The sequence below is a fragment of the Anopheles merus genome, chromosome 3L, assembly GCF_017562075.2.
Source record: "Anopheles merus strain MAF chromosome 3L, AmerM5.1, whole genome shotgun sequence".
Classification (NCBI taxonomy): Eukaryota; Metazoa; Arthropoda; class Insecta; order Diptera; family Culicidae; genus Anopheles; species Anopheles merus.
The window spans coordinates 28,613,093-28,635,288 of NC_054085.1; the positions used below are offsets into that span (position 1 = coordinate 28,613,093).

At 44.4% G+C, this 22,196-nt stretch overlaps 1 protein-coding gene and 2 long non-coding RNA genes across 5 annotated transcripts in view; 1 reads left to right on the forward strand and 2 right to left on the reverse strand.

The window, feature by feature from the left end:
• LOC121599409 (transcription factor AP-2-epsilon) overlaps positions 1–22,196 on the forward strand; it is a 136,150-nt gene that overhangs the window by 16,587 nt on the left and 97,367 nt on the right. The window lies entirely within an intron of this gene.
• Positions 1,516–6,921, reverse strand: LOC121599410. Of its 3 annotated transcripts, XR_006005669.1 has the most exons (4): positions 5,932–6,921; positions 5,718–5,828; positions 1,825–1,899; positions 1,516–1,769 (listed from the first exon to the last, which is right to left on the reverse strand). It is a non-coding gene; the product is annotated as an uncharacterized LOC121599410 (long non-coding RNA). The 3 variants fall into 3 exon arrangements; XR_006005668.1 differs by having other exon boundaries at positions 1,516–1,899; XR_006005670.1 differs by lacking the exons at positions 1,516–1,769; positions 1,825–1,899 and adding an exon at positions 4,648–5,338.
• LOC121599411 lies at positions 12,536–13,004 on the reverse strand. Its single transcript, XR_006005671.1, has 2 exons — positions 12,871–13,004; positions 12,536–12,696 (listed from the first exon to the last, which is right to left on the reverse strand). It is a non-coding gene; the product is annotated as an uncharacterized LOC121599411 (long non-coding RNA).

Below are 22,196 nucleotides of genomic sequence, written 5' to 3' on the forward strand. Positions count from 1 at the left end.
ACTTTCGTAGCAAAAATAAGTTTCAGTATTTGAAAGTAGTGTGGTAGCCAAATTATAATTTTATCTTAATTATTTATAGTTTGCTCTTGATGTTCCTCACATCCAATCAATTTAATGCAAATGAAAATACACCTAGAGTCATAAGAATATAAGAAAAATAAAATTAAAAAAAAGCTACATTGAGCAACTTTACATCGGTACAATCCGCTACATTTTATATTGAATCTTGTTGATGAACGAACATAACTGTGCATGTTGACTTTTATGTGCCAACAGAATTTGCATCGCTAGCCTCAGAACACTCGTGTTAAAATATTTGCCATTTCCGCCGACCGACTATAAACCTCTCGATCCCCGGCCGATTCTACGGGGGGTCAGCGGCTAGTGCAATAAAATTAATCAACAGCCAGAACCAGCTGAACGGAACTGTAGCGAAACAAACAAAAGAATAAGCCAACCCAACAAACGACCTCCACAGCGGCATGATTAATTCGTTGCCCCAAAAGTATGACAGTCGGGTCGCACAAAGCGCCTTCCCGGCTGTCCGGAGGGCAAACCGTCCTCCCTCGGGCGGGATGACACAAAGTAAAGAAACACATAACGCAGGACGAAAAAAAAGGATGCGCCGCTGCTTGCTGAGGTCATAAAATCGCCCGTAGCGTGACAACAAACACACAGCCCCAGCGGAACGAGGTGGCCCTACAGGATCGAGAGTCACGCGCGTGCCGACCCCTGCCAGGCGTGCTTAAGCTTTGCGTGGGGCTTTGTGGGGTCTCCAGTTGCCGAAAAGATATGGCTCGAAAATTCCGCTGCATCTTGCTGCTAAAACCCAGCTCCCAGCGGGTCACACACGCCGCAGAAGCCCGCTGGGGGTATGCCTGTTTTTGTTGTTGTTCGCAGCAAACTATCAATGATCAACGAGACCGAGAAACGAAACCGTGCTGCAGTGTGAATGTGGCATTTTCTCAAGCGGTGTGATATGTTCATTAGGCTGGTAAGAGCGTTCGCTTCAATTTTATTGTTCGCTAATTAAACCGTCTCATGGATCGGGCATTGCATTCTAAATTCCATCCACTTTCAACGGGGAGCTTCAATCGTATGCAAAAAAGTGCACCGAACAAGAACGGCCCCATTTCAAATTAGGGCCGTACAAACTCCAGCCCGCGGTACAGCAGCAACTAGCAGCCATCCGAAAAAAAAAGCGCAACCTTACCAATCAAATCGCAACCCGGCGAGACTGCACCCCGGGATCGGGACGACTGCAGTTGGCAAATTATAGCTTTTTGGCATTCCATTTTTATTTCATATTTTAATAGATTTGAAGTCAGCCCGCAACCGGTGTGTTTTATTCATTAGTTCACCTAAATGATGAGCATAATGAAAGGGTGGGGTTTCCCGCTACCCCTGCTTCCCAGTGTCGACGACGGCGACCACACGGGATCGGTAGTTGCCGCAGCCGAACTGCTAGGTGCCGGTGCCATTGTTACATCAAACTGACGGCGCGCTACTGATTGGTGTTGCATAAATTATGCCCGACAGCATCATGCATTTATTGATTTTTTAAAGTTTTGTTTCACTTATTATTTGCGCTCCGCTCAGGCTCCTGCTCATGCCTTTGCTGGCCCAGGCTTCTTCTTAATCAAATTTAATGAAAAACCAAAATGGAAGCCCGAGAAGTTTCGGCGGTTTATTTGATGGGTTGTGCGCGCGAAAGCGTTGATCGTTGCTGCAATGCATTGCGTTTGGGTAACGAACTGAAAATTTGTACACTGGAAACCGAAGCTCGTTACTTGATTATTTGTCGATTTATCAAATTATACGAACCGAATCGGGTGGACCTGTTTACATAGTCAGAGACCTCTGACGATCCTTTATGAATATATTCTAGAAGAATTATAACTGAAATGAAATAAAATTGACAAACAGCGTCAAAAAATTAGGTACATACTGTATCAGAAACATTTGACGTGGCATTTTTTGGTTTGAAGCACTCTTTACTACAGTTTACTGAATAAAACAATGCCTAACGCTTCATCCTTACGCTTAACGTTGCTTCAACACGGTTGATTATGCGCTGCTTCTCCATTCCCAAGTGCCGTCTAATTATAACTATTTTCTAACTATCCCATTCCACGAAACTTAACATCCACCGCCCTCGCAGTAGCGCAGCAATCGCCCGCCCTGGCTGCTTCCAGGCAACCAGAAATGCCAACAATTACCGAAAATTGATACGATAAAACGTATGATTAGAGCGCTGCTGAGTGAATTTTAGCACTTGTTTACAAAAATCGCTGCCGGGCGAAATCGAAAATTTCAGCCATCGACGTCAACCCGGCGGATTGTCGAAAAACTTCCGTTTACGGTCACCGGAACCACCACCAAAGCTTCTCGTTTCTTCCCTATTCCTCTCATGGGGCGTTCACGAAGCAGTTTGCAACAAAACTTCTCAGTAATCTCACCTCAACAGTGTGCCACAGTGTCCTTGCGGAACGGTGAACCAGCGCTCGCCGGAAAGACATCGCCGCGCCGGTTGATAAATTATAGGATAAGCGGAGATTTTAAATTGATTTATCATGTTTCCTCGAACTGGCTCTTCCTTCACTCATTCCCCGAGTGCGGCCTTCGTCCTTAGGAAGTGTCACTTCCAGTAAGCTACGCGAATCCTTCCCTCCCACCGTACACCGTGATGTCTGTTTTCTCAAAGCGCCGAACACGGCGGATCGAGTTTTGGGAAGAAAGTTATTTCTCGCCTCATTTTCACACACCTTCCGCACTGCTCCCACGGGTTCCTTTTTCGACATTCGGATATCCCCGATGCTTTCCCAGGACTCTTAATTAGGAAATCGAAGTGCGGCACAAGAAGCACCTGAACGGCACCAGCGGCCGGTGGGTTAAAATCGAAAACGTGCCACCAACCACTCGCCAAGGAGCACACGCACAAACATTATTTTGTAGCAACAACTCTTGCCAGGGCTTGCTGCACGGTTTGCGTCAACAACGAGCGGCGTCCGGTCCTTATAACTCACCCTCCTACTGTCCTCTTCGACAGCAGCAGCAACAGCAGCAGCCACCAGCCCTTGACAGTTGATCCAATATCAACAAAACCACTTAATTACGGCATAATACAGTTGCCCGTAGTTGATGGATTTCAACGAGCAACACGTGACGCGCACTGAAATCAATACCGCGCCGAAAGGGATAGTGTTACCGGGATGAAAAAGTAAAACATTATTGCTTATTGCGAATGGCAAAACGGGCGGCAGGTCGGTTCAATCTAAAAAACAGCTAGTAAATAGGGGTTGTACCAAAATGGTACCTTATTATGGTGTAGCCTTTTTTTGTCGTTTGGAGGCACGTGAAGATATTTGATTACTAACATTTCTGGGCTAATTTTAGCGTTGCCTAGACTTATGAGCCGGTCTCATGGTACAGTCGTCAACTCGTACGACTTAACAACATGCCCGTCATGGGTTCAAGCCCCGAATAGACCGTGCCGCCATACGTAGGACTGACTATCCTGCTATGGGGGGAAATCAATAAGTCACTGAAAGCCAACCCCACAAGTGGGTTGGCAGGCCTTGACCGTCATCGGTTGTTGAGCCAAAGAAGAAGAAGACTTATGAAACATTTTGAGGGCTTATTCGCGTCTTATATTTGTTCACTAAGCAAGTCGTTTACAGTATTTTGTTGAACAATCCGTTTGATACGCTTTTCTGTTATTTACAGTCCATTTAACGAGCGTAGCGGTAGTATATTCGATAGATGCGACGGCACATACAAAGACGAATTGGATCGATTTCCAACCATGTCGTCGACCATGTTATAGCAAAAAAAGACTTGGTTGAAGAATGGTGTGGAAAAAGTAAGCCAAAATCTATTTATGACCAGCATATAATCATTTACCCCAACAAGAGGATGAAGAAGAGATTGAAAAAGGAAGAAGAAGTCATTTTGAATCATTCTCATTACTGCTGGTTCTTTCTAGTGCAAGGTAAATCTGATTCAGATTAACGAATCTGAATAAATCTCTGAAATAATTCAATGAATCTGAATCTCAGTTGCAAAGATTCTTGAATCTCCAAAGAAAGATCCGAAGATTCGCGAATCTCTAGATATTCATACATCTCCAAAGATTCATAAAGCTAAGAGCTTCTCATTGTTCTTCTTTTTGGCGTAACAACCTACGTGGTCATGACAGCCTATTCAGGCTTTCGAGACTGCTTCTCAAGTACCACGCAGCCAGATAGTTTGTTTTGCTACGGGGAGCCGGTCCATGCGAGACTTGAACCCACGACGGGCATATTGTTAGGGGGGATCGCGCAAATTCAATATTTTGAATATCATACATCTCTAAAGATTCATGAATCACTGGAGGTACATCTTTTAGATTCATGAAACTTTGAAGATTCATTTAATTTTCGAGATTCACGAATCTTTGGAGATTCATTTATATTTAAAGATTAATGAATTCTTGGAGATTCGTGAGTTTTTTAGATTAATTTATCTTTAGAGAATCTTTAGAGTAAGGCGGTACAGGTTAGACTAAATCCCCAACATTGCATTAAAGTTTACAAAAAATGTCAAAAAATACCTAAAACAGTACCATTGAATAGAGAAATAAGATGCCTTTCCAACTCTTCACTCCCAACTTTATCACCGCATGGTATTTCCATCCATTACTTCCATTTCCACCGGGTATCACGTGTAATCCAATCGTAACACTCCACCGCCGAGAACACGAGTCAGGAAATCAGCACTTCAACCAACCTCCTCCCTAACTACAACTCCACAATGGCAGACGCACTGTAAAGTATCATTACGCAGCCGTGTATCGTTTGTCAAGAGCGCATTTTGCGCTACCTTTCTATTTTGCCATCAACCGGTCGCCACGTGCCAAACTGCCAAAACACGTCGCACGTAGTGTTTTCATGAAAATGGACCCAACGATGTTTTCCTCGAACATGTTCGGGTGTTGTTTTTTTGTTACCGATTCTCTTCTCTCTCTTTTTTTTTTTTGGTTAACTGATCTGTCTAATTCTGATCCTCTTTTCAATCGCGCTTTACCTTCACCTTCTAACGCACTTTTCGCACTTTTGCTTTTTGCACACTGCGCTTCTTATCGAAACACTGGCCAACAGTCGATAATATGCTTCTGTTTTTTTGTTCAAGGACCCGTGCCAGCAAACATGCATTGCGTTAATCATAATAATAACTACCTCAGCCTCGGTGAGTACTCGCTTTGTTGCGATGAGCCGGCATGGTTTGAAGTCGGGCACACGCGCCCCGCTCGTGTAGCCACACCAGCACCGTAACCGGAATGGAAAGAAAAATACGAAACCTAACCATCGATTAGGGGGGTTGTAGTTAGCGAGGAAATCTCCATGTTTTTTGCAAAGGCTCACATGGTGGTGAGTGTAACAAACCAAGGACGAGCAGAGAGAGAGAGGAAACAAAATCACAGAAAACACAGGTAAGCAGCAAAGCAAAGCGGTACCGACATCGATTAGCCAATTAGTTTATGAAATTTAATTGGATACTTGCGCTCTTTGCGATCACTTGCCGGCTCGACAGCCTAGTCAGTCAAAGTCTTTGCTGAGGTTTTGCTTCACTCTCTAAAAGAGCCTCTTTTTTACCCACGTGCGTGTGCCTCCGATTAGATCCCGAACCCGTTGGTCAGTGCTCCCATCCCTTACGTGCGTGCCCTTTTTACACTTTACCATCTCACAGGAAACGTGCGTCAAGAGCGCCAATGCTTTGTGTCCTGCCTTTCGATCACCTCGTGTTATGATGAACTCTTTACTGCTGTCCTTCAATCACACGGAACCCCTCTGCAAGTGAAGAAAGAACGTTTTGTAAACCCATTTTGCAGCAAACAGACCGAAGCGACCGATGAATCGAGTACTCAATTTGCATGCGCAGCAGATAACTCACCAGCAACCGACGACTCATCCCCTTTCGACGAGCATACTTTCTGATATGTCGCAGGGAATATATCTTGAGAAAAACACAACTGCTTTATTCCTTAGTTCAGAATGGAATCGTCTTTATTCACTCAATGTGTACTCTGATCGAGTCTTGCAATGTTACTGCGTTATGCGTGTTACTATGCAACATCTCCCCCCTTAATTCACCAATACGGTTCAAACCTGGCTGGTGGCCTACGAATTCTTCGAGGTCTTTCCGCTTTCACGGGTTGAGCAGAAGATGCAGGCATTGGTGGAGTGGCTTGAGTAGTAACTGTGGACGATGATGTTTGCCAATTTTCTCCTTCAATTTCTTCAGCGGACTCTTCATCAGCTGAATAGTAATGTTCTTGTTCAGTCATTTCAATTGAGTTTTCAACTGCCTGTGGAGTTCCCAATTCAAATTCGTCAAAGAAAATAGTTAACAAATTTCCAGTGTCGTGACAATTTCTATTTCCACACGATGTTTCCTCCTGTAGACGCTTCTTCAGTTGATTTGCATGTGAGCGAATAATTCGCTGGTTGTCTTCCAAAAACACGTTGTAATTCACTCTACCGACTCGTTCGACTATTGATGCCGGTTTCCACTCCCAGGAATTATTGCGGTGGACTTGGGCATAAACCGCTTCTCCAGGATCGAAGAATTTTCTACCAGCTTCTGGCTTTTCATTTCGTGACCGTGAAACTGGAGGTAGTAATAATGACTGAACTGTTCGAATAGGCCGCTGAAACATCAATTCAGCTGGAGACTTATCTGGTGTAGGTGTGGTTCGATAAACTTGCAAAAAAGTCTGCAAAGCTTCATCTAAAGTTCATCCTCGTCGCCAAAATGATATGTCGCAGGGAATATATCTTGAGAAAAACACAACTGCTTTATTCCTTAGTTCAGAATGGAATCGTCTTTATTCACTCAATGTGTACTCTGATCGAGTCTTGCAATGTTACTGCGTTATGCGTGTTACTATGCAACACTTTCAAAGCAAATTGTCCTGGAAAACGCCCTTCATGCACCCTTCGCCACAAACAACACGAGGCGAGGGTGCGTGCGCCCCTTGTTACTATCCCATCAGTGCCGGAAACAACCGGAACCAAATATACGTTGCGTCGATTATGAACTGCCTCGCACCCCTTGTGGCACCCGAAGCTCGTGTCTCCTTAACGTGACATTTGATGGGATTGCAATGAGATGCCCGATGACTCGCGTTCCAGCCCGCGATAAGATACGATAAACCTAATTAAGCACTTAAAAGACCATAAAACCTGCTGCTGCTGCTGCAACGAGGGATCCGAGGCAGTGTTGGTTGCCCTGCTGTGGGTTGAGCTGAGCGTTGTTGGGCCGATCTGTAAAGGATGATAGCGCGCGGATTTAGCGTTCGACGTGCGTACTCTTGACTCTGGAACTATCAGGAGACAATCATCTTGAATTGTGTGACTTTTGCTTTATTTTCATCATATACAAACGGGTGGGGTCGATCTGGTTCTGGTTGGGATTTAAAACTTTATCGGGAAAAGGAAATCACGTTTAAAAATGAAGTACGAGATACGAGATCTGTAAAAACAGATGCTGCTTAGTGGCTCGTGTTTAGGAATATTTAGTACGAAATTTTGAGCAATTCTTGCAACTTAAGAATTTCTGCAATAAATGCGTGCAATAAGACTACATATTTACTTCTATCACAACTGATTTCGTGTCAAGAGCGTCGCGAAAAGTGCTTTTCTCCTTCGACTAGCGCTAATGAGCATTACATCTGAAGTGTTTTCCAAATCCTCCCGGCTTGCCGTGGAACTTGCACCCTCGGCACATTGTACAGCCGCGTTATGCCGCTGCCGCTGGTAAAATCTCATGCTGTGAAATACCATTTAACGCCTTCCCTTCAATGCCCACTTCGCGCCGTTTGGCACTGGGAAGGGTGTTTCTTTTTCCACCCTCCACCATTTTCCACCCAAGCGCTCTGTGTGCAGTCAGTGCAATCCTTTACCACACACCTCACGGCGCATGGTGTCTAATGTTCTCCAAAAAAAAAAAGTTCTCTCGTTTTGCTCTACCCAGCACGCTACTTTACCCTTCAAGCGGCTGGGAAATGGTTTTCGGGGGAAAACAATTTGTTTTATTATTCATGCGTAAAAATAAGTTTATTTACATTTAGCGCTCGCGCTACACAGTGACACAACACACTCTTAGCCTATAAGGCGGTGTGTGTGTTTTATGGCGTGTGCCTTGCGAATCGTGCTTTGCGCAAATGCAAGCCCGTTTTAGATGGTTCACACTTGACAGCGCAATTCAGCTGGTAAAAAATGGTCCGAACAATGCTGTCGTACGATGTTGCATAAACGGAAAAACGATAATACGGGCGTTACATTTAATGATTGCATAAAGAGTAGTTATGGGTGAAGTACTAAAGACTTGGTGTTTTTTAATTATTGCCTTTTTGTGTCTTATATGAAAAAAACTTCCATGTATACATTTAGAAGACGATTTCTTCATTTGTCCCAGAAAACGTTCAACTATGAAAAAGGCCTACTCTCTAGTAATGCGAATAAATTAAACTATAGTTATTTATTACAGTCCAAATGACGTAAAATAGTAAATGGAAGGAAAAGTGGTAATCTGAATATTTTACATGCACTTTACTTACTTAACGAGTACTTAACATTTACTCAAAGCACTCTTTACTTGTACCTCAAACTTATTTGAAAATGGTAAAATCGTCAAATGAAGCAGGTCTTAAATTAATTAGATTTCAACAATCTGCGACGGAGTTTTTACAAAAATAAAAACTCATTTCATCTTCTTCTATAAACGTAGTTTAACAAACTAAAACTCTCATTAGAATTCAATTGATCCAAGAATTAATATTCCAGGAATTTATTCTCCCCAAGCAGAGAAACCTAATAATCGATGACTTTGTTAGATAAAATCAAGAATTGGTTAAACTAACGGACAACTTCATCTGAATGCATTTGTATCCAATTTCAAGTAAAAATAGATATAAGATAAGATACATAGAAATACGTGTAAAAGAATTTAAGAAAATAATCGTGAAATAAAATATTGCACCATCGCCGTTCTCAATAACGCTGTCAATTGCCACTCTCGGTTACAGAAACTTCAAAAATCCACCCATAATCGTTCAAACCCCCCCTCAAGGCAGCGAGTAGCCCGGCATGCCAGGCATTATTGCTCCGTGGTCGCTTGCTTCGACTTTCCCACCGCGGCAGCAACCGGGAAAGCAAACGGAGGAGAGACGAAAAAACAGCAACCGATATTAGACATTACCATGCATCCCCTGCGGGGGCAGCGAGAGCAAATTTCTACGTGAAATTTATCCGCAATTAATGTAGTTCATGACCATTACACCGCGTCCCGGTGTAATACCTTTCATTATCCTTTGCGCCCGGGCACGGCCGTTTGCAAAAAAATAAAAAACTGGTTCAAATTATCGGCTCGCTCGGTATTGGCGTTCCGGGGCAGGCAAATCTTAGCCGCCGTCCAACCTCCCCCTCCCCCCTCCTACTACCCCCGCGCACCAATCATTAACTCTGGCATGTCGTCAGAGTCGTAGCCCAAACACAACCACACCGCACCGAGTTGCAGAAGAAGAAAAAACCACGGGCGAATAGACGTTTGGAGGCCGTTTTACCTTTCCCGCCTCCCCGCGCGTGATGTGACGCGGTGGTAGCGGGCTAGCTTCTGCAGCCACTGAGAGACAACCCGTTGAGATATCCTCTTCCCTCCCGGACCGGACCGAGGCCAACCTCGGAGGCCATTTTTCTGGCATTTTTTCTCGCACTCCCCCAAGCGAACACGCAAACTCGTGCTGGTTTGGGGCGAATCGCGCCATCCAAATTGTAGTGCACGGTGTGTGTGTGTGTGTGTAAACGTTTCGACGACGATTGCCAGTTGTGGTTCTGCCAACTCCAACGCGGTCATCATACGCACCCTGCTGCTGATGCTGCTGCTGGTCGATGCGCTGGGGACTAAGCGGTATATTACTGCTCCGCAGATCATTACGCACCCAAGCGTCTGCTTGATCCGTGGACACGGGGTTGTTGTTCCTGGAATTCTGCTCCGTCCTGCGCATCTCTGCTGGGAAGCTGCGAAGGATCAAAATATAACGAGAGAGAGAGAGAGAGGCACAGCATAGGTACTGCGCCATTTTAGTGCATCCCGAGGCTATCGCTTAATCGATATGCGTGGGGTTCCCGCCAGCGTTTGACGAAGATCGTCAGCGTACGGATCTTCATCACACGGGAAGGTACAGCGATCGATGCTGTACCAGAATGAGCAACAATGTGCAAGCAGCGGCCTAATCATGGATGTCAATAAAAAAAACGAACCACAGAACCACGCTGCGTGAGCTGGTGGAAAATTGCCACAAACATGTACCACAAACTCTCGGTATATTGCACTGCATCATTATCGCATAGCGGACAAATGCGTTCTGAAAAAAAGTCAGTCATTCGCCTCGAATTGCGGCAATTAGTTTGCAAGACAAAGTCTTCACTCGTTTGGAGAGAATGCGTTCTTTGTGGTGTTTTTGCTTAGTACAAGATAAAAAAAAGTTAGGAACCGAACATGCCTACTTTGACTCTACGTTAGAGAGATAGTTTCATTGAAAGTAACTAACTTTGCAATTCAAAATAAACATTTATTTAACAACATAATTGGAAAAACGAGCAAATAAAATTAGATAAACACACTAATTAGAACATCATTTCTGTAAATCAGACACAATCAATATTGTCACGAGCATGAGCAAAACGTTCAATCTAACAAGATCGAATAAGTTTTTACACCAAAGAAGGAGAAGTATGATAGTGATTACTTTATGCGAGTCAAGCATTAAGCCATTAACATAAAGTACATCGATAAAAACGATAATGATGTATATTTAAACAATAGCAATCTAAAGATAAAACCTTACCAAAGGTTTGCTGCAAACCCATTTAATACAGTTAACTTTAGAATATAATGTCAAATGGGCGAAGCTGTCCCACCAAAAAAATATCATGAATATTAAAGTACTTTTCCCACTGATCTCAACTAAACCAGTTTTAACGCAGCAATACCCATCATCTTAAATCCGTCGATAAAACAATCCTACTTGCATGTTCAATACAATGTTTTACAAAATGCGCAAACATGAAACATATCGAACGGTGCTCTAATTGGTGGAATGATTTTAAATCAGCGCTTGTACAATAAATTTGCAACTACTACCCCCCCCCAGGGCAATGTAAGGCTCAACATTTGTGAATCTTTTTTTTTTGTGCGTGTTGCAGTACTGTATCAACCAATAATTTATGCTTGCCAACCGCCCCGCATTGTGATTAATCCCATAACCTGCAGCCCAAAGCGGGTCCGCGGAATTAAAAATGCATTCACTCTCCCCAAAAACCTAAACCTTCATCGCGTATGTGTGTGTGTGTGTGTGTGTGTGTGTGTGTGTGAAAACTGTGTGGTCCAACTTTTTTTTTTTACACTGACCACATCTGTCATCCACCACATGCACCATGAGCTTTTACTGCATAGCCGACTGCACCACTGCTGCTCGACTCGATGTCGATTGCTAGCGGCTATTTTTGGAGCATAACAAATCCATCTTCCCGCAGGTCCTTTCGCATGATCTGTGACGAGTCCCGGCAACCGGAATGATAGATGCAAACACCCTCTCCATTCTCTCTCTCTCTCTCTCTCTCTCTCTCTCTCTCTCTCTCTCTCTCTCTCTCTACAGCGATGGTAATACCTTTTTTGTTGTTGTTTTGTTGCTGGCTGCATCCAATCCAGCACAGAATAATTGGTAAAAGTGTAGCAAACATTCGTTCCCACGCACGTTGATCTCCTACAACACGACAACACCGAGCAAACGACCAACAAAAAAGCACTATTTTTCGGGCATCCGAATTCCGCAACCACACCGAGACGAATTTTTGGCAAAAGCGACACGAACACAACAGCGCAACCGACATGCTATGTTCCTCCATAGCACGGCAGAGCAGGGTGGATGAAGCGGGCGTAGAAACAACAGCAAACTCCGGTAGCCTTATTACCGATTATTATACCTATCCCGACAGGCAAAGAGAGTTAAATTTACAGGCGAGGGGCATGTAGAAACAGGGAGAAGGGGTTCGGTCGAATTTGTATTGTCCGCCATAGTCGAGCGGCAGTGATTTTTTTCCGAATTGAGAGCAAGCGCGCGCAGCGCTCTCTCGCTTGCCTTCAAATTACACGGGGCGCTCTCGCGATACAAAACAGCTGATCAGCTGATACCCCCTCCCTCCCGTTTTTTCCTCTCCCGCTGCGCTGGATGCGCGGATCAGCTGTTCTTGCTCTTTCGCGTTTCTTTCGGTTTGCGCTGCGCTGTTGCCGCACTTGCGCGCTGCGCTGAACACCCCTTCCCGCGCGTTCTTTTCGGTTTGCGCTGCGCTGTTGCCGCACTTTGCGCGTAGCGCTGGACACCCCCTCCCCCTCGTTTCTTTCGTTGCGCGTTGTGCGCTGTGCGCTTTCGTTCACTTTGATTTGCAGCGTAATAAAATCGCATGCATCGAAATAAAACTTAAACACATCAAGCTCGGTTGATATTTTAACACTTTATTGAAACTTAAGGCACAGTTCCACACATCGCTAACCACAATCTTGCCACAAAACCACACATATTTTTTATTATAAATAATAAAAAAATCGTCACTTCAAGCACCCGCCTTACTGCCTGTATGTTGTGTATGTTGAATACTGTAAAAAAAGCATTGAAATAAAGCAGCATAATTTACATATTCATGTTGAATTATGAAAGATTAACGCTGCTTTATTTCAATGCGCACAACACTTCAACACTTGAAAATACGACCGAGGCCGTAATAATGTGAATTGAAATAAATAAAACTTCAACACTTCACTTCAAATTACATCGAGCGCCCGGGACTTAGGCTAAAACGCGCGCGGCCTCACGCTGCGAAGGCTTGAACTGTACTGACGATTTTGTGTGGTAGCAAGAAAGGGAACGCACGAGGAACACTCGCTGCACTAGTGCGAGCGAGACACCGACACCAGCAAGCCGCTGCGAGAAAACCAAACTGAGCGCGCAGGCTGAAAGTGAACGCACACATTCACACATGTGTGATTGTGTAAGTGCGAAAACTGTGTAGAAAGCAAAACACGCTCTCGCCTCCTAGCAATTCCGCGTATTTCCAGCCGTCTCTCCCTGCTTCTACATGCCCCTCGCCTGAAAGACGCACACTTTTACATTCTCTTTGCTAGTAGGGTATCCTTGCCTTTTTGCCTCGGTCGGCTGACTGGAGTGAAGTTCGTCCTAGTTCTTTGGAGCAGTGCAGTGCGGTGCAGCATCATGCCCGGACGATTATCGTCCGATGATGATCCCGTGTTCGGTGTATCGGGCCGTCCCGACCGGCACCGAATGTTCGGAGCGAAAATCACACACCAAATTTATTCCAGCGATACGGTGCCCCCAGACTGGTGTCTGGATCGGTAGGAGTCGCCGACCCTTTTTGGAGCACGGGTCTAGAAGTGTAGGAAGAAATTAGCGAGGGAATAAGTGGCGCAAAGGACGATTGACTTCGTGGAGTGCTACGAATGTCTTACCATTAGATCCAGTGCGATATGTTCTTTGCAAGAGTGTGAAGACTGCTTCTGGGTCCAGGAATTGAATTCCCGAAACTCAGAAAAGATCTTTACAGCAACACTAACCCATAATTTCCTCCGAGGACATTTGACCACAAACATCACTAACCGCACACTCCCATCCACCACAGCCTACTAGGACGCTGTTGTTGACAAACGGTGACTGACAGGTACAGGCCGGCTCGATGTCTTACAGCTTGAAAAGCTACGCTACAGCAACCCCGTACTAAAACAGCAAGGTCGTCTTTTCCACCACACACCAGCGCACCAGTGTATTTCGGTCGTGGGAGAAAAGTCTGATAATGCGTGTCTGCATGCGATACCGGGAAGCGTACACCTACAATTTGCCCGTTATACAGTCCGAACCGAAACATCAGCGTTACGCCCCGTTTCCCTTGAGAACGCAGCCACGACCAGGTCCCCGGCTAGGCCTAAGCCACTAATACCTGTCGTGTTGTACCTGCTGTCTGAGTTCTACCACGTCCACGTCCTTCAGACTCTCTGCCACACAGCGCCGTACGGGATCCCATCGTTTTGCCTGCCGCCCAAATTGTGGGATCACTCGATCGTTGGCGGATCGGTTCGTGACTGGGAAGCATTTTGCGAAACGAGCCCAATAGAGGAGTCAGCAAAAAAAAACAGTTCCACGCCGAAAATTCTACAAATACTGGGGCAGATTTGTTGGAGTCCGTTCTGGTCCGGCGAGTCGCTCCTATCGCTATTGGGACGTAAACACTACGTAGCGGGGCAAAAGGTAAAACGATGTTTGCCGCCGAATTTGGCGCCGATTTGTACTGCAAAAGGTATAAAGAAGGAAAGAAAGATTCTCGGCATTCGGCAAAGAGGTCTGATTCCCAAGTCACCCACAGCCTGAATCAAAGCTCGGCTGAAGCAGAAATGAGGCGGCTTGTGCGCGTTAGTCGCTTTTTGTCTGTTTCTTATGATATCAAATTATACGTCTCCGAATGTAAAACGGCACACACTGACACTCCCTCACATGGAAGACCTCGGCGGCCTGCAAACCATGCAGTCAGTGACCATTATTTATTGGGTTGCTTTGGCTGCGACGCCGGAATGAACCTGCGCACTCTCCAAACAATCCCCAACAAAACAGTACTTAACCGCACTCCAACACCCCATTATTGCAAAGGTTCGTTATTCTTCCCATAAAAAAAAACTGCCTCAAAACACCACCAAACAACCCCATGGTGAGGCATACGAGTGAGCAAGAACTGTTTGGCTCCTCATCTTTGCCGATGGTTTTGATTGCTATCAATAAAATCATTAATTTAATTTAGTTTTCTCAAGAAGTCTATCATTTTATTGACGTATCATCCGATTGCTCCCGAGCGACGTGTAGAACGGACCTGGCGAATGATAATGTTGATGATGATGATGGTGGTGCCGATCGAGATGATAGTTTTGCCAATATACACCTTCCAACGCGGCGTTCGGCTTGGGAGATATTAAGGAAAAAATATCTCGAGCCTCGCAAAAAAAGATCGTCCTTCGTCTCGGCATATCGCTCGTTGGTCGTTAGTGGATTCCTTTGCTCGCCCCATTTGCAACCGAAACGTTTCGGCCGGTAAGTTTGATCCTGGAGAATGGCAATTTGTGAGTTATTTGATTTAATTCACCGGTTCTTCAAACCTGTCGAGGTTATGTTTATGGTGCGGTTTGGCATTTGGAAGGATTACATACTTGTGATTTCGTTGGAAACCCTGAGGAAAGGTGAAATGCTTTCTTCGCTCTATGCACCAAGACCAATAGAGTTCCTGGTAGAGCTTTTGCTCTGTTATATCATTATCTTCGTTGCTTATAGAGTAGCAAATTTTATGTAAATTTTTATCCCGTGAAAGCACTCTCTCATCGTGTGGTGGTTGTTGAATGTTTACAAAAATCCAAATTATCAAAATTATGAAAAAATCATAATTAAGGTTGAAAGAAGCGCAGAAACTGGCAATCATCATATTACCATCTTCTATCGATAACCTATCCTAAAAATTCATAGATTAAATTTATTGAATTTAATCTCGTTTTTAACTACAAACATTAATAAAAAAAGGAAAAAGGAAATCAAAAGTAAGTGAGTAATGTTCAAACAATGAGCAATAAATATCAAAAAAGTAGGATGGTGTAACCAACATGAAATCAGTGCACGAAATGCAAACATGGAAAAGACAATAAAGAAGTATAAAATCAATTAGGTAAAAAGGATACAAAAAAAGAATTACAAAGATGTAACGAAACCTTTAAAAAAAGATCAAATAATCAAAATGAAATAGCTACGCTGAACAACAACATAAATGTTTGTTGTGACAGCAAATTATTTTGAGTATTTATAAAATGCAACCAAGAGATTACATCTTACTTTTTTCAAGCTCAAAAAGAGATTCAAATTTGATGCTTTGTACAAAGAATCTATAATGCAGCATATTAAACAAAGGATTAACAATTACCTAGTATCCTAGAAGTACACCCAATCTGCAATTTCTGATATTAAAAATAAATTTATATCAATCATGGCATTCCCATCCACCCCATTTTAAAAACCCTTCTTTTAAAAACCACACAAACATCATTTCACCCCCCCCCCCCCATAATAAAACAAAATCAGCCGATTTCACTTGCAACAATGTAGCGACCCGTCGCGCTTCATTGGCGAAGCGGGATTGAAGCAAATTGGCAGCTGATGTATCCGTATCGATAGCGGCACACAAACAAGCCTCATTATCTCTTCACGGCAGGCAAAACACAGCCCAGCCAAATGTTACCTTTTTCTCGGGCTTGTCCAGGGCAATCAAACTATAAAACGTAACGCTTCGAATCCTTTTCCCAAAAAAAAAACACGTCAACCGCGTGCTCTTTGATGTTTGGTTTCCTTAACCCCTTGGTACGACCGATCTAATTATCCCAACAGGGGGGGGGAGGAGGACGTCCTAGCGCAAACTGCGAGGGGAGAAAGGATGGGTTTTCTTAACCAAAGCAGAAACACGGGGTTCGGAAAATAACCCGGTGAGAGGGCAAAGACATTTGAAGTTTAAAGTTTCCTCGGTTTTATTGCCCCCTCCTGGTGCATGCTACGGGAACAGATGTGACCGGGCAGTAACGTAGTTCGCGGTGACGATAGCAATCAATCACCGAACGGCGCCTATGAATGGCGCGCCATAAGGAGGGCAGACAACGGAGAAATGTTTCAATCCTGCAGTACATGGAATGTTACGGCTCCCGCAGAAGTCGCCAGCGATCCTTTCACCCCGAAGGGGAAGCACAACCACAAGATCAGAGAAGATTTTAAATGGTTCGAAACGGGGATCTCGCGCTCGTAAGACAAAACACACGCAGCGGGAATCGTAAAATTGAACACAAGAACAACACAAACACACTTAAAAACAAATCATTATTCATAATTCGAACCGATCACGTGCTAACGTGTATAAATCACTACCAGGCCACCGGTCCGAATGGGCAAGAGGGTGGACCTGCCGCCTATCCACGCTGCTAGAAGCCGTCATTCGTGACCAATCCGCCCGAAGCGAACATGATCCCGTTTACCGTGCTCCGGTTCGAAGGACCATTGTGAGGGGGCGCAGGCGATAGTGTCTTAATGTGATGACCAAGAAGCGCCATCGTGCGCGAGAACCTTCAGGGCAGAACCGATCGCTCGCTCGCCCAGCACTGCAAAGCCTGTGGAGGAGGCTTCGGAAAAACCGTTAACTTTAGGATCCTTTGGATATGTTAAACACTGGTTTCGCATAAACTATTTCGTTTCGCTGTCTCAGCAATAAAAAATGAATATAACAAAAAAAACTTACACACTCACACACTTTTGAAGCATTCCGAATGGAACGGGTCCCAAAATCAAGCCTAGAGCTAGTGAACAAATTATCGGTCCCGGGACTTCTGTGTTTTCTTTCGTTAAATGTGTCTGTCCCTTTGGCTATCACTACCTTCTCGTGCGAATGAATCGCTGCCTCCTTTCCCCGCTAAAGTTTTTGGGAGGTTTGGCTTTGAGTTGGAGGAAGAAAAAGAAGAAGCTGACCCGCCACGACAACAAAAAAGCTACCTAGCTTCCACGCGAACCACATCCCCGAGAGCGATTTATCATTTTATTTAGTAAATAAAGCCGCTGCCACCGCTGCCGCCGCCATCATCATGGACACACACACACACACCGGAGTCGATGACCGAAAAATAAAATTAATTAAATCATGCATTCGGAAAATGGCAGTGGCACGAGTCATCATGGTGCTGTTGGTCCCACACTGCCGCTGGCGACGCTGGTCGTGTGCACTTTTTTGTGTTTGGTTCCGTTCCGTGCGAGTTCGTTCCGTGTGTTTCTTTGTTATTGGTCGGCTCTGATGTGTGTGTTTGGTGTTTGGATGATCTGTCCAGGTCGAGGCAGTGGTGCGGTGTCGCAGATTGACTTGATGGCTTCGGGTGTCACAATTTAGCAGATGATTTTGCAGGTGAGAATGTCTCATTCGGGGTGAAGACTGTTTGAGCAGAGGAGAGTCAATCAGATGCGGCCAAAATGGAATGAACAGACGACGAATAATTGGATTTTAGATCTATCATATTTCAAGAAATTTCCTCCACATGACCATGGCATATTTATTGAATGAAACGTAAATATTTTGCAAGGATTGGATTGACGTAGCAAGGATTGACTATCCGGCTACGTGGTAATGAATAAAGCCTGGAAAGCCTGTATAGGCCGGCATGTCCGCCTTGGACGTTACGCCAAATAGAAGAAGAGGTAAATATTTGAAAATTCTAAATACTTAATATAGACTAATACGTAAATACTATTCCATTTTCCATTACCTAAGATTATTTTGTGCTTCTCATACCTAAAAATTAATAGAATAATAGAGTTGTAACAAAGCGTTATATGACACTCACTAAAAATCTTAATAGAGTAGTCTAGTAATACGGTTTGAGCAATAAGCATAATTACATTACAAAACTGTATATTTTGCCGTAGAAACGAATATAATAGAGTATAGAAAGGTGTCTTAGAATATTGAGACCTCTTAAACATAAAAATCATTCATTCAAACGAGACATCTCCTTTAAATTTCGCCCAACTGGTTTCCCCTTCCAGACAATGCAAATTAATTGCCTTCAACTTAAGCTTGCCCAGTCAATCCACCCATAATCATCACGAACCCTTTCCCGAAAGCTCTTCCTCAAATCCTGCACCACAAATTTGCATCATTTCCAAACCGCAACGCTTTCAACCGACCCCAAAACGGTTCAGCCTAATTTCCCTACGCTCTTAATAGCGCTATGCATCATGCAATCTGTGTGCCTGCCCCAAACAGTATAAACAACAGCAACAAAAACAACAACAACGGCAACAGCCCCAAATTTACGGCATTCTCCTCCCACGACGGCTTCGGTCATTAGGCGATCTCGGTTCTTATCGGCCCCGCACGCAGACCAACATGCAAAACCAGTGCCTTTGATTGCTCCGGTCCGATGAAGGCCATAAATGATTGCACGAGCGCTAAGACGAACGCGGGCTAATGTTGCACCCATCACACACGGTAAAAAAAAGTGCACGCACCCGACAAGACAAGCGGACAACAACAAAAAAGGAGCGGAATGCCCGCCGCCGCCGCACCAAAAATGTGTAAATGCAATAAACGCACCGCCAGCAACGACGACGACGACTTGACGCAATGTAGACGTCCGGCAGACGTACGGACGCACGGTGACTGCTCGCGCTTTATGGACGCCCACGTCCCGCCATAAAACCCGTCGATGGCGAACGGGGGGGGGGGGGGTTGGGCATCCTCGTTACGGGGGTTTCCCTTCTACCGGCGCCTAACCGTTCGCGCGGGAGAGACACGTTCTCGCGGGCAGATAATTATAATGCAATACAGCGACCGAGCCGATCTCCCACTCCCCGCTTCGCTGACGTTGAAGATCGCGGTGCAATTTTACGACCACGATCTCGGCCCAGCCTCTAATTCCTTCGAGGCGATGCATTCGGCAGGTTTCTGGCAGGTAACCAAAAACAAAACAAAACAAAAAACGACCAACGACCCCAAAAAAGCGCATGCCAAAAACTAACGTTGCAACAAAACTACCTCCGAACGGCCCCTAATTGTGGGGGTGGATATTTTGTGGAAAGGGCCCGTCTTTAGTCGTGCAAAGGGCAAGTATAACTCCAAAGCAACGATTTTGTTAGAAGGACGGAGGGGGGGGGGTGCAAATTTATCATATCGTTCCTGGGTGCTCTTCTATCTGCATCGTTTTATTCTAAGCCGAGCGGGCAAACCGAGGGCTCCGCGCTCGTGGACGAAGGTTTAACCGATGAGGTCCAAGAAATCAATGTAGTAATTATAGCCCCACTAATGCTCGCTCTAAAATCGGTGGTTTATAGTGCGTGTTTAGATCGGGTTTGTTGATTCGGGCTTTTTGGAAGTCGTGTTTGATGCTAGATTGCAATAAATTCTGAACAGAGTTAGCTCACAGGTTTTCAATTCGATCGCGATCAATTTGAACGCACATTGAGCTGTTAAGGAGAGCCTTAATGTAGTAACTTTTAAAGTATGTTTGCTGCATCAACGTGATTGTAGCATGTGCCTGATTAGATCGCGTACGCCGATCCTTACACACCTTAATCGTGTTTTATGATCCTCAAATTTAGACAGATTAACGAGATCCATCTCCACCAAACATTGCCGACACTCTTATCCGTCCCGAAATCGACATTCCGATCATTATGGCATCGCTTCAAGGATGAGCAGGTTGGCACACAGCACGATCCACGGTGTTTAACGCTCCTAAAGTCCTATGGCGTATGCATTCTACTCCGTAAAGTGGGACGATACCGGGCGTAACCTAAGCGTAACATACGCGCGCGCGATCCATCACAAAGGAGAGAGAGATCCTGTTTGATTAATAGATTCAACACGATCTCTCTCAGCCGGGGTGTGTGTGTGGTGCGCTTCGGTTTTCGTGGAAATGTGCCACAAAATTAGCACGAAACAGCTACAAAGCTAAGGCGGAATCGTAATGATCGGGGCGCTGGCTAGCGTCGACGACCTCCCGAGTCCGAGGATATAGATTCGACAGAAAGGATCGGCACAGGGGCTGGTCTACAGATCTTTGATTGTGCTCCCAACTCAAACTCAAACATCTCGCACGCTTGTGTTTGTTTCGCGCCGCACCAAAAACAAAGAGTACAACAACCCGTACCTGCCCGATTCTAATTGTCCATCATTATTAAAGCATCACTGGGTTTTGGGGCCCGATTATTATTTTATGTCATTATAATGATGACGTTTTAAGGAAGATTTCGGTCCAATCCGTTTTGAGGTAATGATCCCGCACGCATTCTATCTAACCTGATTCACCGGGTTAGAGGAGTTCGAACCAGCGGCATCAACGTATCGGCCTATAATCATGCTGTCTTGCACACGGTCTAGCGGCTTGATAATGCCATTGACGACGGTTTGGCGGTACGATTGCGTGAGGCGCCCTATATGGTGGCCGGTGTGCCACTTTGTACACTGTACGCTGTATGCTTGACTGAAGAGGTCAAGTGGTTTCGATTTGAATATAGACTTTAATGAACGGGGGTAAGGTAAGGTTTCTGAATGAACGAGATTCCTAGGCGAATGTACGAAATACGAACACGACATTTGGGCCGGATTCGGATCACATCAAAGATCACTGGAATGGTGCGTGTTGTGAAGCCGGTTGATATCGTGCTGTACCAGAAACTAGTAAAACACGAAAGATCAATTAAAGCCATGCAGAACTTAATGTCAGATCTCTGTTTGAAGGATGATCGTGGAATAGAGATCGTCTAGTTGGTTTGTAATTTGCACATTTAGCCTGAACTTGTCTTGAAATTTTCCATTTCTTGTCTCTAACATCCATCTTACAGAGTGAATGATTGCCATTTTTGTGTTTAAGTAATTGATTCAACTATTTTAATTAATTTAATAAATAAAACATTGATGTAAGATTAAAGCATCCTTCAAGCTTCAAACGACAGACATCTACATCACAAGGGCGAGCATTTTTTTGAAATTTGCTGTTTGTAAAAAGTAACCTATTATAACGCATCTCCATTGCTCCATTGGAATTCCACAATGATAAAAAAATGCTGAAAATAATAATAAAAACTATAGCAAAGCTTTTAGAACAACAGGAAGTAGTGCAAAAATGTCATCCCGTAAAAGTTATTTATTAAGGTATCTTCACAACCATTGTCGATCTCCTTTGTCCTCTTGCACTATCATCTCCGTTTCTTGGTGATTTGATTTGATAAAGTTGGTGACAGGATGGTATCAGAGTTGAACGATTCTCTCGGGGTTTCATAACTTTACTACAGCATTTACTTAAACCACGCCAGTAAGCTACAACTTTAGATTAAGCTTAATCTGTTATTTTGAAATGCACTAACGGAGACATTTACTAAGGGACTTCTCGGAAGAATTGTCGATGACTACAACAAAAGTATCTTAATTAACAGAACATAAACTGAAACAACTATAACAATTCCATTCCAATTTTCAATGTGCTCCAACGTCTCAACAGTATGGCTCTTACACACATCATACACATCCTTT